The sequence below is a fragment of the Rissa tridactyla genome, chromosome 4 (assembly GCF_028500815.1).
Source record: "Rissa tridactyla isolate bRisTri1 chromosome 4, bRisTri1.patW.cur.20221130, whole genome shotgun sequence".
NCBI lineage: Eukaryota > Metazoa > Chordata > Aves > Charadriiformes > Laridae > Rissa > Rissa tridactyla.
In genome coordinates, this window is record NC_071469.1 from 56,321,209 (window position 1) to 56,331,324 (window position 10,116).

The 10,116-nt window shown below is 43.3% G+C and overlaps 2 protein-coding genes across 5 annotated transcripts in view; both read left to right on the forward strand.

The window, feature by feature from the left end:
• BDKRB2 (bradykinin receptor B2) overlaps positions 1–10,116 on the forward strand; it is a 32,887-nt gene that overhangs the window by 11,385 nt on the left and 11,386 nt on the right. The window lies entirely within an intron of this gene.
• Positions 1–10,116, forward strand: part of BDKRB1 (bradykinin receptor B1) — a 40,442-nt gene that overhangs the window by 11,370 nt on the left and 18,956 nt on the right. The window lies entirely within an intron of this gene.

Below are 10,116 nucleotides of genomic sequence, written 5' to 3' on the forward strand. Positions count from 1 at the left end.
TGGCAGTGGTCTTCTGGGATACTTTCTGAAATCCAGGATCTGTGAAAGGTTTCCATAAAAGAGGAATTACACAGCTCCAAAGAACAGCTAAGTGAGCTAACACATGCAACAAAATCTTTACGGCGCTTAGTTTTAATAAGTTTGCCCAAGCTCTCCATCCAGCCCTTGTGCTCACCACAGACTGGGAGTAAGTCACGTAGCGTCACGTAGCGTCGTAACAGCTCATCTGGTAAAGTTACTGCTAATGAACAATACAATAATGTTATAGATTGTGGCCCAATAATTGACAGGAACCAGTCCAATTAATCAAATTAGTTTATTAAGCAAGCGGCAACAAGCAAAACAGCGCTGGGCGGCCGGGGAGTCTTTGCTCCGCCAACGACGCGCACCCACTTCCCGAAAGTAGCTGATTATATACTCTTCTGGTTCCTGTATATGTGTCAATCCTGGTATATTCTGTGTCTGAGCGACGTGTTGCTAGGGGGTCGGTCTTGTCCCACCTCCTGGTGGTCGTGAGGCTGAAGGCTCCTCATCTTTATCGGTGTCCTTGGGGAGACTCTTTTCAGCTTATCGCACAACTTAGCTCTTCCCTTTGAAGTGTTAAAGCACACCAGATGCCTGTGATTTAGGTATCGAGGTGTCAAAGTGCACCAGATAGCACACCGGATGCCTATGATTTAGGTATTGAGGTGTCAAAGCGCACCAGATAGCACACTGGATGCCTGTGATTTAAGTATGTGAAGGGTCAAAACATTGTAATTTTTCACCAGCCTTTAAGAAAGCCTGATTTGATTAACAAACATGATTTTATTTATTACAATCCCCCCTTTTTCTTTTACCATTTTGTTCATCAAATCTTTGGAGTTCAGCGTGACTTAAAGCTAATGTTTCTTCTATTGCTGATTCCTTATCTAATGGCTCGTATTTAGCCCTGATAAGCATTAAATGGGCAGCTTCCAGTCCCCTTTACAATTTCAATTACTTTGTTCAATATACAAGGGCCAAATGTTAATCCCAAAATTAATAGTATCATAGGTCCCGCGATGGTAGACAATAGTGTAGTCATCCATGGGGAATAATTGAACCAAGATTCATACCAACTTTGCTGTGCTTCTCTTTCTTTCTTTCTTTTTTCTAATCCTTCTCGTAGTTTTGTCATGGTGTCTCTAACTACTCCAGTGTGATCTGCATATACGCAGCATTCCTCATCCAGAGCAACGCACAACCCCCCTTGCTGTTGTTGTAGTAGTCCCAGTATCTGTTCCATTAGGTATCCCCTTATCTGACGAGAGGGATATTTCTCCCGCTAGTACTTCATTCGGTCCCACCAGATCAGGGTCATTAGGGACTATTTCTTTCTTTATGTGTATGAGTCCCCCTCTATCGGTTCCAGGTTCCCAATACCGTATTCCCCAAGTTTTTCCCAGAAGCCACCCCTCATCAAGAGGTTGTTGTATAGTTAATTCTAGATGGATGCAATTTCCGGGATTGATAATTCCCCCAGATCGATCACGCTGTGGGGGCCTGCATCCCTGAGGGCCCCATTTAACTGTCAAGTATCTATCTGGCCCTGCTGCTGGGTTCCAATTTGAGGCAATCGTTTCACATCCCCAATAAGCACAATAATACTGGTTGGGAGCATTGCAATATGTTCTCCCGGAATTGGAGCTTGGACACAGATAATACCCCATAAGATTTAAACAGGGTTTTATGGGAGCTAACTCACATAAGTGTGTTTTAAATGTCGGTGCCCCAGGACTTGTGACAGTTTGAATCACGTGATGATCCTCCCACCTACTTAATGTCCATTTAAATGGTTGGTGAGAGTATCCGTGTACACCTACAAGATTTAGTAAAATTAGAATTAGAGTGTGGCGAGAAGGGTGGAAACCCGTCCGGTTGATAAGTTTAGTTTGAACACTCACTCCAGTTACCCAGTCCTTTTCAGTGCTATCACTCCTCCCAGGGCATTTTGTGCGATTCCCTTGGTTAACACTGAGGCAGTCCTCCCAGTGTCTTTGTACAGTCCCACTCATTGGGTTCTGTTCTCCACAGCTTTTTACTCCTCTGCCTCGCTCGTCGACTCGGTTGTTTTGAGCCACGAGGGGTATCATCTTCTCGGCAGCAGGGGTAGTCTTCAGGAGAATAAATGCAATTTTTTGTCGCTTGCTTCTGTGCATTTCAGGTGAATCGCACTGAACCCCTTTAAGTGTCTTGCGACAACACACTTTAATAATGTCAATTACAGATGGAGCAGGTTCGCTAGGGTGATAGCAATAGTACTCGGGTTTAATACCCCGTGCAAATATCTCCCGCCATTCACTAGATTGCTCCTGGATTTCACCATTAAATATTTTTATGTCTAGAGCCAATTTGGTGAGCTCACGCTCTTTGTCCCCACAAGGTTGGCAAACCCCTCGAGGGGGTATCCCGTAACGGCAATGGGTCCCCCTCCGTTCTTGACACCCTTTACAAATAAAACAAATAAAACAAATAAAAAGGATAACAGTTACAGCTCAGAATGTCACACTTGATTCTTATGTCCCCTGTATCACCGTAACCATACCCCACCGATATGCTGTAGTCGCTCACTTGTACCACAGTTATATGTGTGTCCATTTACAACCTCCTGAAGGCAATCTTCAGATCTCCAGGCGGGCTTGTCACTTCCCAAGAATAGTCTTTTAATGGTCCTTTTACGCGGCTCGCATGGGTCCAGCCTCTCTCTGCTGTCCGGATGTCTGTTTCTGTGGTGAGTGAAACGAGATAGGGCCCTTCCCAACGGGGGGCGGTTAATGAGGACTCTTTGCATGATTTGATTAGCACTTTATCTCCTGGCTTTATTTATGCATGGCTACATCCAAGGGGGGTCTCTGTACTACTAAGCCCTTATTCCGCAGCTTTACTCTCCTGGCCGTGAGTTGAATTATATAAGGTCTAATTTGTGAATTTTCAAGTTGGGGGTGGTCCTGCAGAATTTCTAAATTGTATGGCATCCCATATAACATTTCAAAGGGGGAAATTCCTACATCAGTTCGGGGCTGTGTTCTTATATTCAATAGTGCTAAGGGGAGGCACTTTACCCATGACATCTTAGTTTCTAACATCAATTTTGTGAGCTGTTTCTTTATTTCCCCATTTACTCTTTCTATCTTTCCCGAGCTTTGTGGATGCCAGGGAGTATGATATTCCCATTTTGTCCCCAAAGAGGAGAGAGCTTCCCTTGCTATTTTTGAAACAAAATGGGAGCCCCTATCAGAGTCTATTACCTCAATGGATCCATACCTAGGGATTATATTTTCCAGCAAAGTCTTCACTAAGGTTTGAGCGGTGGCTCTAGCTGTCGGGAATGCTTCCACAAAATGGGTTAGGTGGTCTATGATTACTAATAAGTATTTATATTGTCCCACCTTTGGAAGTTCAGTGAAGTCTAGCTGGATTTTAGCAAATGGTCTGTGAGCCAGTTCTCTTCCCCCCAGGGCTTTTTCCCCGTAACTGATGTTTATTGACACTTTTGCATGTCATACATTCGCTAACTATTCTCTTTGCTATATTGTATACACCAATGCACATATACTTTGTGGCAAACTGATCCACTAAGGCCTGAGTTCCCCAATGGGTGTTCTCATGGAATTTTTGCATGATTTTCAAAGCCAGAGGTTTTGGGAGAACTTCCCGGCCATCCAGGAGTTTCCACTTTCCTTTTTCTGTCTCCCTGGTTCCCATCTGAGTCAGCTTATCTTTTTCCTGCACTGTAAAACTCAGGATTGAGTGACTTTTTCTGTGTAGATGGCAATGGCTATACTTGGGGTTGTCACATTCATCATAAATTAGACATCTGCAAGGGACTGCATTGATTCCAAAATCCTTCCAACACTCATAACATGGGAATTCGTCTGATTCCTTTCCACAAGTTATACAGTCCTCCCGAGTTCTTTTAGTCTGGATCACCATTAATGCCGCTCTTTTTGCTTCTTGATCAGCAAGATTGTTTCCTCTGACTAATGGGTGTAATCCTTTTTGGTGTCCTTTTAAATGTACTACGGCTATTCCCGCTGGTCCTCGTAATGCTTGTAAGACCTGGATTATTAATTCCTGGTGTATTAATCCTTTTCCTTGAGAATTTATTAAACCCCTTTCTTCCCAAATTTTTCCAAAAGTATGCACTACGCCAAAGGCATATTTTGAATCCTTATATATGGTTCCAATTTTACCTTTTAAAAGTTGCAAGGCTCTTAATACAGCATATAGTTCACAAGCCTGTGCAGACCAACTAGGACTCAGAGGTCCTGATTCTATTACAGTAAATGTTTTTCTATCAATGATTGCAAATCCTGATTTTCTCTTTCCTTCAACTACCCGGGATGATCCATCTACAAATAGCTTTTCTCCTTCTCCAAGTTCTTCCTCATCTAAATGTGGTCTGATTTTCGTTTGCTCCTCAATGTTGTAAAGACAATCATGATTTATTTTGTCACTCGGCTCCCCATACAAAAACTGTGCTGGATTCTGCACGCTTGTTACCTCGAGTTCCAGTTTGGGAGAGGAGATTAGGATGCCTTCATATTTTAGGAGCTGGGCATCTGTTATCCATTTGTCAGCTTTTTGTTGCAAAATTCCCCTGATGTTTTGAGGTGATAATACCCTCAATTCTCCTCCAAAGGTAATTTTATGGGCTTCCTCTACCAAAAGGGCTGCGGCTACTATCGCTTGAAGGCAGGTAGGCCAACCCCTACTTACGGGGTCCAGGAGTTTAGATAAGTATCCCACAGGTTTCTTTCTTCCTGCCCATTCTTGTGCTAATACCCCAAATGCGGTCCCTTCACCAACATTGATAAATAGATAAAATGGTTTCTTTACATCTGGCAGGCTCAAAACTGGGGCATTTACTAAATCAGTTTTTAGTGTTTCTAATTGTTTATCATCATCCTCCGACCATTTCAATAATCCATCCTTAGTTAATTTGGTATAGAGGAACTTCACCTTTTTGCTATAGTTCTCAATCCATTGCCTGCAATAGCCAAAGAGACCTAATAATTGCCTAACCTGTCTTTTAGTTCTAGGAGCCGGTAATGACAATATGCCATTCACCCTTTCGGGGTCTAATTTCTTAGTTCCCTTGCTTAATCTGTGTCCCAGATATTTTACTTCTTTCTCAACAAATTGTAGTTTTGATTTTGATACCTTCAATCCTTGTAAACTCAAAAAATTTAGTAACTTAATACTCTCCTGCCTCACTTTTTCTTCGCTATCACCAGCTAGGAGCAAATCATCCACATATTGGACCAGTGTGACTCCTTCACTTAACTCATACCCCTTCAGGATTTGTTCTAAGGCTTGTCCGAACAAGTTCGGAGATTCAGTAAACCCTTGGGGCAATACCGTCCACCGTAATTGTTGTTTCCGATGGTTATCTGGGTCTTCCCATTCAAAAGCAAAGTAATCTCGGCAATCTTCTTTGAGAGGGCATGCCCAGAATGCATCCTTCAGATCTATTACACTATACCATTGATTATCGGGCCCTATTTGACTCAGGAGGGTGTGTGGATTCGCCACCACCGGGAATCTAGCTATTGTTCTGTGGTTAATTTCTCGTAAATCATGTACTAACCTATATTTTCCATCCGGCTTTTTTTACAGGCAGGATGGGAGTATTAAAAGGAGACATACAGGGTTCTAGCAACCCCTTTTCAAGTAATCTTTGGATCTCAGGTTTCAAACCTTGCCTCCCTTCTCTAGGAAGGGGGTATTGTTTTATCCTGACTGGTATTTCTGGGTTCCTTATTGTTACTGAAAAGGGTTCAATATCTAACTTACCTACTGTTTCCGGGGTGTACCAGACTTCAGGATTTATTTTCTCTTCATCTATTACTCGTAAGGGACACAGTTTAATTTTTAGTGTTTCATTTTTTACTTCTAAGCCAATTCCTAATTCAATCATCAAATCTCGGCCCAATAAATTATAGTCTGCTTCAGGCATGAGTAGCAGGGACCCCATCCCTACCTTAGAATGAGTTTCAAAAAACACATCCTTTATTACAGGTACTCCAAAAGGTTCTCCTTTTGCTCCAATAACCTGTATAGTCGCCGAGGATATTTTACATCCTTGGGGCAATTTTTGAATGGTAGATCTTTCTGCTTCCGAGTCCACTAGGAACTCAATTTCTTGTTGCTGGGGACCCACTTTTAGTTTTATCAAGGGCTCTGTTTTTTTCTCGGGTTCCCAGCAAATAGAGCCCCTGACACCCCTAGTCTTCTTTGAACATTTTCTCATCCATCATTCTCTTTCTGCAGTCCTTTTTAACATGCCCTTTTCCTCCACAATAAAAACAAACCACAGTTCCCCATTCTCTCCCTCTTAAAGGTTTTCAGGTCTCCTGTCTTATCTGGCGAGCTTCAAACCCTTTTCCAGGGGTTGACGTCCTCTGCCCTTCTCTGACTGCAGCTACCAACATTCTGGCTTGTTTCTTATGTATTTCCTCCTCCCTGCGGACATACACTTTCTGGGCTTCCCTTAACAATTCATCCAAACCCCTATCCTGCCAATCCTCCATTTTCTCCAGCTTCTTTCTAATGTCCGTCCATGATTTAGCTACAAATTGGGTTTTTAACAAGGCTTGCCCTACCGGTGTACTAGGGTCCAGCCCTGAATACAATTGGAGGTTCTTTCTCAATCTCTCTAACCATTCTGTAGGGGTTTCATCTTTCTTTTGATGTTCACTAAAGGCTTTGTTTATATTCTGTCCCCTAGGGACAGATTCCCTTATCCCCTGGACAGTTATGGTCCTCAGATCTTGCATATGGCCTCTGTCTATTTCGTTTTTGTTACTCCAATTAGGTCTCTGAAGAGGCCATTTAATATCTGCCGCAGGACCCTGCTGGTGTTGTTGGTCCCAAATCCTCATCCCAGCTCTCCTGATCATTTCCCTTTCTTCTGCAGTGAACAATATGCCCAATATGGCCTGCAGTTCATCCCAGGTATAAATGTTGGGTCCTAGGAATTGGTCTACCCGTTCTGAAACTCCTAGGGGATCCTCTAACAAGTTTCCCATTTCTTTCTTAAATTCCCTAACGTCCCCGGAGTTCAGAGGGACAGAAACATATCCCATGCCAGGTTGCGCTCCCCCCATAGCAACTTCTCTAAGCGGATATAAGTTACTTTTATCCTCCCCCATCCTAGTTTGACTTCGAGTTACTCGTCTAGTTTCAGAAGAACCAGAGGGAGAATCTATATTGAAAAAGTCTGGCGCTGTTGGGGGCGGTGAAGGCTGTGGCGGTGGTGCTGGTGGTACATAAGGGGGGGGTGAGGTAGGGATTTCATCCTCATCCCGGGGTTTTTTCCTACCCCCCTGTGTCTTCTCTCTCAAGTGATATAGATTTATTCTAGTCTCTGACCTTATCCACAAGTGTGCATATTCACTCTCCTCCAGGCTAAAGGGTTCCTTAGAATTAACATAAATATGTAAAGCCTGGCATATCCAATCTTCAAAAGACCCAAAAACGGGCCAATACAGGTGGTCACTTCTAATTTGTTTCCCACCCCAAACTTCCATACAATAATGTATCATTTTTGCTTTATCCTTACCCTCCCTAGAAGGGTAATCATCCCAATATTTAATCATTAATCCTAACGGACTGTCTGGCGGTATCTGGGGTAACCTAACCTTAGGCACCGACCCACCCATGGGATCAGAAGGCTTGCTTTTCTTCTGTCCCATCTTCCGGAGTGCCTTTACACACACACACAATCTTTTCCCCCTGTTCGTGGCCCAGTCCCTCGCGGGAGATGGGAACCGCACTACTAAGGGGTCCGCACTCGCTTCGTCCTCAAGTGGACGTCTCACACAGGCACACTCCGGGATACCCAACCCCAACCGAACGGATCACCGGCCTATACTTACTCACTCCTGAGTCTTCGTTCGGGTCTTCGTGCACAAAGTTTACGGGGTTGCCGGCTTTTATTTGCTTGCTGCTGAATTTCGAGTTCGTCGGTAGAGGTTTTGGGTGTAAAAACCCCCAACAGGGGCCGCTTACTCAGCGGGGCGCCCCCCCCGTGAGGTTTACAGCCAAATTGCCTCTATCCGAGTCACGGCACCAAATTTGTTATAGATTGTGGCCCAATAATTGACAGGAACCAGTCCAATTAATCAAATTAGTTTATTAAGCAAGTGGCAACAAGCAAAACAGCGCTGGGCGGCCGGGGAGTCTTTGCTCCGCCGACGGCGCGCACCCACTTCCCGAAAGTAGCTGATTATATACTCTTCTGGTTCCCGTATATGTGTCAATCCTGGTATATTCTGTGTCTGAGCGACGTGTTGCTAGGGGGTCGGTCTTGTCCCACCTCCTGGTGGTCGTGAGGCTGAAGGCTCCTCATCTTTATCGGTGTCCTTGGGGAGACTCTTTTCAGCTTATCTCACAACTTAGCTCTTCCCTTTGAAGTGTTAAAGCACACCAGATGCCTGTGATTTAGGTATTGAGGTGTCAAAGTGCACCAGATAGCACACCGGATGCCTATGATTTAAGTATGTGAAGGGTCAAAACATTGTAATTTTTCACCAGCCTTTAAGAAAGCCTGATTTGATTAACAAACGTGATTTTATTTATTACAAATAATACATGGCATTTATAAATATTACAATAGGAATGATAGATGATAAGAGCTGTATGGCATTACTTTTCTGACTAAATGTATGCTTTCTCTCCTTGCTTCAGAGAAGGAAGAGGAAATATTGCTGTGAGGAAAGCGGTTAATTTAAAAAGTTAGCTCTTGCTGAACATTTCTACCTTATGTTGCCCTTGAGATAGTTATGAAAGGCTAAAATATGGATGGGCTTTAAGTCAGCTTTGAGGAATACAAAGTTCTCAGCAATGAGGAAGATGTTATGAACATGCAGATTTGTAGAAGGTCGGAAAGTCAGCAAAAATGAGTATATGGAGGAAAGTGAGGTTTTTTTCTTCTGCTATTTTACACATAGATAATACCTTTTGTCAGAAGAAAACCAAATCAGTAAAAACAAAAACCTTTGCCTCTAGCTCATCTGCTTTAGCTGTTGCCAAGGTACCACAGAGCTTTACACAGCATTCCTATTCTTCCAAAAGGCAAGAAGCAGGAATTTTCCTTGAAAACAGCACTAAGCCAAGGTTCAGTACATTGAACACTGTATCAGATTCTTATTCATTTCAAATAGGGACACAAGCCTCCTTTATTCTATTTTTCAAATACTTCAAATACAATCAGAAACTTATATTTTAACTGTTTCTTCTGGAAGAAATCAGCAGCTTCTCTTTTTGAACTCTTAAAACCTGGACTACCCATGCAGACATCCCAGACACCCTGCGCTTTCCAAAACACCCATATTCAAGCACCTGAATCGCCTCCCAAACACCTGGATGCTGCTCTCCCTCAAAATCACAGAGTGGTTTTTGGTTTTTTTATCTCCTCTATACACACTCAATACAGTCTGTCAGGATTTGTCTTGAAAAGAGAGAAAAAACTCCCCATTGCTGTGCCAGACCAAGTTGGCAACAAATGTAAATTTCTATTTTAATTTCCTGTGCCTCCCTCCTGCTCCACTGACTTAATGTCTCTGCTTAAGTCTTCCAGATGTCTCCCTCTGGGCTTTTCTTTCTTTTCTAGCCACCTAAAGAGATAATCAAAGTCACATAAAGATTAGACAGGCAAATGGAGCAGGATATACATGTTGAAATATGGCTCCAACAGCCCAGTGTGTCACACGGCAGCCTAGATGCAGAAGACTAACCCTTCATGTTTCAGGCTCCGGCTCCGGCATCTCAACTCCTGGCTGCACAGGCTCTGCTCTCCTGGCACTCAGGCTACCTGCTGCTTCCTGCTGAAAACACCCCAGATAATACAAAACAACTTTTATCCAGTTCCTTCTGTGCTTTGGAAAAGCCAATTGTGTGTCCCAATATTTGAAAAAAAAAAAAAAAAAAAAAAAAATTACTTCAACAAAAGCCAGTTCCCCCAGTGCTTTCAACAAGATGTCCATGGCTTCCTAAGGAAGCTCAGTGAGAGAGCAGACCTCGGTGGGCTAGGGAACTCCAGCAAGCTAGGACACTCACTGCTGAAATTCAGCTTTGGCTTGGCCTTATTCC